A 5,000-nucleotide genomic window follows, 5' to 3' on the forward strand; every position below is an offset into this window, starting at 1 on the left:
ACCTAACCCACGTTGTGCCTTAACCTAACCCATGTTGTGCCTTAACCTAACCCATGTTGTGCCTTAACCTAACCCATGTTGTACCTTAACCTAACCCATGTTGTACCTTAACCTAACCCATGTTGTACCTTAACCTAACCCATGTTGTACCCTAACCTAACCCATGTTGTCCCCTAACCTAACCCATGTTGTCCCCTAACCTAACCCATGTTGTCCCCTAACCTAACCCATGTTGTCCCCTAACCTAACCCATGTTGTCCCCTAACCTAACCCATGTTGTCCCCTAACCTAACCCATGTTGTCCCCTAACCTAACCCATGTTGTCCCCTAACCTAACCCATGTTGTCCCCTAACCTAACCCATGTTGTCCCCTAACCTAACCCATGTTGTCCCCTAACCTAACCCATGTTGTCCCCTAACCTAACCCATGTTGTGCCTTAACCTAACCCATGTTGTGCCTTAACCTAACCCATGTTGTCCCCTAACCTAACCCATGTTGTCCCCTAACCTAACCCATGTTGTCCCCTAACCTAACCCACGTTGTCCGCTAACGTAACCCACGTTGTCGCCTAAACCTGCTCTGTAATTGTTATACGACTCGTTCAATTAGTGTAGTGTTGCCCACCCGCAACCCTCGCAATATAGTTCGCTACTCGCACTGCCCGCTCCCCTGTGTATCGCTTCATGTTAAACACCTTGCAAGTCTTGCTGACTTTCCACATGCTCCTGCTGTACACTGTAATGTGGATGGCAGCAGGACGTACATGCCGCCCCCCCCCCCCCACCCCTCCCCACGTCCCCACGTCCCCACCTTGCCCCCTGCCTTCGCAAGCTGGTTGGTGACAAGTTTGCATGTTCAATGCCCTTCGCATGCGACGTACGCAGGCTACGTTGTTGTGCGGCCTGTGTCAACTGTCCGCTGATGTCGTACGCGTGAACCACAATCTGTACTGCACATTCGTCCTTATGTACTGAATGATACATCGTGGCACATGTGTGACCGTACAACGACTGCGCCCAAAAACGGCGGACCATACAGTGCAAATATTGTGCACGCAGCTACGTGTCGTCTCCCTATGAGAGCTGGATTGCAGTGTGGTACGCCATAGAGACGTGTGGGAGGAACGGACGCCGTGGATGGCGATCAGCATGAGCTGTCTGTTGATGTATTCGGACCTAGTCGTCTCTCCTCACACACCGTGATGGCATGGTGCACCGCGTTCCATATCTGCGACATGCTACAGAGGCCGGTTGACAGTCGTTCGAGCAATGGACATCGCATACGTACGGGGGCCACCTTCCACGTATTGTCTAGGCGTGCACATTTTGTTGCGTGTATGTGGGCAGACGTAGTGTGGCGTGACACCTGACACAGGCATGCAATAATCGTTGAAGTTGCAAATGGCGATGGACGCCTGCGTTTTCTGGTGAAGTTACGCAAATGAAGAAATGGTAACCTGTTGTGGTGCGGTTGTTCTCGCTAGGGGTGAATCGGTGATGGCGACGATAGGTTGAGGTACTAACCGGTTGTTCCAGCGATACCCACCATGCCGACGAAACTGAACGGCATCTGGGTGTGAAGCGATACGCGGCGGTGGCTGGGTGGGACCGTCCCCGGCCGGTGAGGGGGCGCCTCCCGGCGTGCTGGCCGCGCGGTGCGTGGGCGCACGCGCTACAGCCGGCTGGTGGGGGCGGCCAGTGGCAGGCGCGCCGGCCGACGGACGCGGCAGGCGTCGCAGCTGCGCGCCGGCGCACCCTGCGCGCGGCGCCGTGCGGCCAAAGTAGGTCCTCGCGGGCCCGGTGCGAAGCGCGGTGGACATCTTCAGTGTGCTGGTCCGATTGAGGACTGTGTGCGTTGAGGATGCGCCGCCGCCCGGCGCTCGGCGCCGCGACGCCGTCTGCTGCTCGGTCGCCCCAGCGGTTCTCGCTGGTGGTTTGTATCGCAGCTGTGCGGATGTGTTGGCGCGTGCGCTGTGCTGGGAGAGTTCGCTTCGGCACCCAAGTGGGGCTTTTGTCCTTCTGTGGCGCTGGCGTTGGAGCTGCCGGTCACCGTAGGTGGCGCGTGTTGTCTCCCGCCGGCAATGCCACGACAGCACGCTCCCGGGCCTCTGTCGGCAGCGGCAAGCTCAGTTGGGAGCACGGGTGGTCGCACCGAAAGCGTCTACTCGCCTAACTCCGGGCGATTGCGCCTCTCTCGAACCCGACCAAGTACTTGGGACGGCGCTGCGCGCCGCCGGGACCTGAGAGGGTTTCGAGGTGTATTGTGCAGGGGAGCTCAGCCTCCTCCTGTTTGCAGAATGATTGAGCGGACGCTTGCGTGTTCGCGCGGGCCCCCGGGACACACTCCCGGGCGGCCGGCTGCTCAGCTCTAGTTGACGCAGCTCCCTGGTTGATCCTGCCAGTAGTCATATGCTTGTCTCAAAGATTAAGCCATGCATGTCTCAGTACAAGCCGCATTAAGGTGAAACCGCGAATGGCTCATTAAATCAGTTATGGTTCCTTAGATCGTACCCACGTTACTTGGATAACTGTGGTAATTCTAGAGCTAATACATGCAAACAGAGTCCCGACCAGAGATGGAAGGGACGCTTTTATTAGATCAAAACCAATCGGTCGGCTCGTCCGGTCCGTTTGCCTTGGTGACTCTGAATAACTTTGGGCTGATCGCACGGTCCTCGTACCGGCGACGCATCTTTCAAATGTCTGCCTTATCAACTGTCGATGGTAGGTTCTGCGCCTACCATGGTTGTAACGGGTAACGGGGAATCAGGGTTCGATTCCGGAGAGGGAGCCTGAGAAACGGCTACCACATCCAAGGAAGGCAGCAGGCGCGCAAATTACCCACTCCCGGCACGGGGAGGTAGTGACGAAAAATAACGATACGGGACTCATCCGAGGCCCCGTAATCGGAATGAGTACACTTTAAATCCTTTAACGAGTATCTATTGGAGGGCAAGTCTGGTGCCAGCAGCCGCGGTAATTCCAGCTCCAATAGCGTATATTAAAGTTGTTGCGGTTAAAAAGCTCGTAGTTGGATTTGTGTCCCACGCTGTTGGTTCACCGCCCGTCGGTGTTTAACTGGCATGTATCGTGGGACGTCCTGCCGGTGGGGCGAGCTGAAGGCGTGCGACCGCCCCGTGCGTGCTCGTGCGTCCCGAGGCGGACCCCGTTGAAATCCTACCAGGGTGCTCTTTATTGAGTGTCTCGGTGGGCCGGCACGTTTACTTTGAACAAATTAGAGTGCTTAAAGCAGGCAAGCCCGCCTGAATACTGTGTGCATGGAATAATGGAATAGGACCTCGGTTCTATTTTGTTGGTTTTCGGAACCCGAGGTAATGATTAATAGGGACAGGCGGGGGCATTCGTATTGCGACGTTAGAGGTGAAATTCTTGGATCGTCGCAAGACGAACAGAAGCGAAAGCATTTGCCAAGTATGTTTTCATTAATCAAGAACGAAAGTTAGAGGTTCGAAGGCGATCAGATACCGCCCTAGTTCTAACCATAAACGATGCCAGCCAGCGATCCGCCGCAGTTCCTCCGATGACTCGGCGGGCAGCCTCCGGGAAACCAAAGCTTTTGGGTTCCGGGGGAAGTATGGTTGCAAAGCTGAAACTTAAAGGAATTGACGGAAGGGCACCACCAGGAGTGGAGCCTGCGGCTTAATTTGACTCAACACGGGAAACCTCACCAGGCCCGGACACCGGAAGGATTGACAGATTGATAGCTCTTTCTTGATTCGGTGGGTGGTGGTGCATGGCCGTTCTTAGTTGGTGGAGCGATTTGTCTGGTTAATTCCGATAACGAACGAGACTCTAGCCTGCTAACTAGTCGCGTGACATCCTTCGTGCTGTCAGCGATTACTTTTCTTCTTAGAGGGACAGGCGGCTTCTAGCCGCACGAGATTGAGCAATAACAGGTCTGTGATGCCCTTAGATGTTCTGGGCCGCACGCGCGCTACACTGAAGGAATCAGCGTGTCTTCCTAGGCCGAAAGGTCGGGGTAACCCGCTGAACCTCCTTCGTGCTAGGGATTGGGGCTTGCAATTGTTCCCCATGAACGAGGAATTCCCAGTAAGCGCGAGTCATAAGCTCGCGTTGATTACGTCCCTGCCCTTTGTACACACCGCCCGTCGCTACTACCGATTGAATGATTTAGTGAGGTCTTCGGACTGGTACGCGGCATTGACTCTGTCGTTGCCGATGCTACCGGAAAGATGACCAAACTTGATCATTTAGAGGAAGTAAAAGTCGTAACAAGGTTTCCGTAGGTGAACCTGCGGAAGGATCATTACCGACTAGACTGCATGTCTTTCGATGTGCGTGTCGTGTCGCGCAACACGCTACCTGTACGGCTCGCAGTAGCCGTGCGCCGCGTGCGGAACCACGCGTGCCTCTCAAAACTAGCGGCAATGTTGTGTGGTACGAGCGCTGAAGCGCTGGAGCGGCTGGCGTGCGGCACCTGGCGCCTGGCGCCGGTTTTGAATGACTTTCGCCCGAGTGCCTGTCCGCTCCGGTGTGGAGCCGTACGACGCCCGTCGGCCGTGAGGCCGTTGGACACAGAACGCTGGAACAGGGGCCGCCACACGCCTCACTCCCGCCTATGCGACCGTCTCGAAAGAGGCGGCGGAAACTGAGAAAAGATCACCCAGGACGGTGGATCACTCGGCTCGTGGGTCGATGAAGAACGCAGCAAATTGCGCGTCGACATGTGAACTGCAGGACACATGAACATCGACGTTTCGAACGCACATTGCGGTCCATGGATTCCGTTCCCGGGCCACGTCTGGCTGAGGGTCGGCTACGTATACTGAAGCGCGCGGCGTTTGCCCCGCTTCGCAGACCTGGGAGTGTCGCGGCCGCCTGTGGGGCCGGCCGCGTCTCCTCAAACGTGCGATGCGCGCCCGTCGCCTGGCGGTTCGCATACCGGTACTTTCTCGGTAGCGTGCACAGCCGGCTGGCGGTGTGGCGTGCGACACCTCGTACAACGACCTCAGAGCAGG

General features: G+C 56.4%; 2 non-coding genes and 1 pseudogene across 2 annotated transcripts; all 3 read left to right on the forward strand.

The window, feature by feature from the left end:
- Positions 1-2,382: 2,382 nt before the first annotated feature.
- Positions 2,383-4,291, forward strand: LOC124772830. Its single transcript, XR_007014289.1, has one exon. It is a non-coding gene; the product is annotated as a small subunit ribosomal RNA (ribosomal RNA).
- Positions 4,292-4,642: 351 nt separating this feature from the next.
- LOC124772666 lies at positions 4,643-4,797 on the forward strand. Its single transcript, XR_007014133.1, has one exon. It is a non-coding gene; the product is annotated as a 5.8S ribosomal RNA (ribosomal RNA).
- Positions 4,798-4,985: 188 nt separating this feature from the next.
- LOC124773065 overlaps positions 4,986-5,000 on the forward strand; it is a 4,571-nt pseudogene continuing 4,556 nt past the window's right edge.

Source organism: Schistocerca piceifrons, unplaced genomic scaffold (assembly GCF_021461385.2).
Source record: "Schistocerca piceifrons isolate TAMUIC-IGC-003096 unplaced genomic scaffold, iqSchPice1.1 HiC_scaffold_943, whole genome shotgun sequence".
NCBI lineage: Eukaryota > Metazoa > Arthropoda > Insecta > Orthoptera > Acrididae > Schistocerca > Schistocerca piceifrons.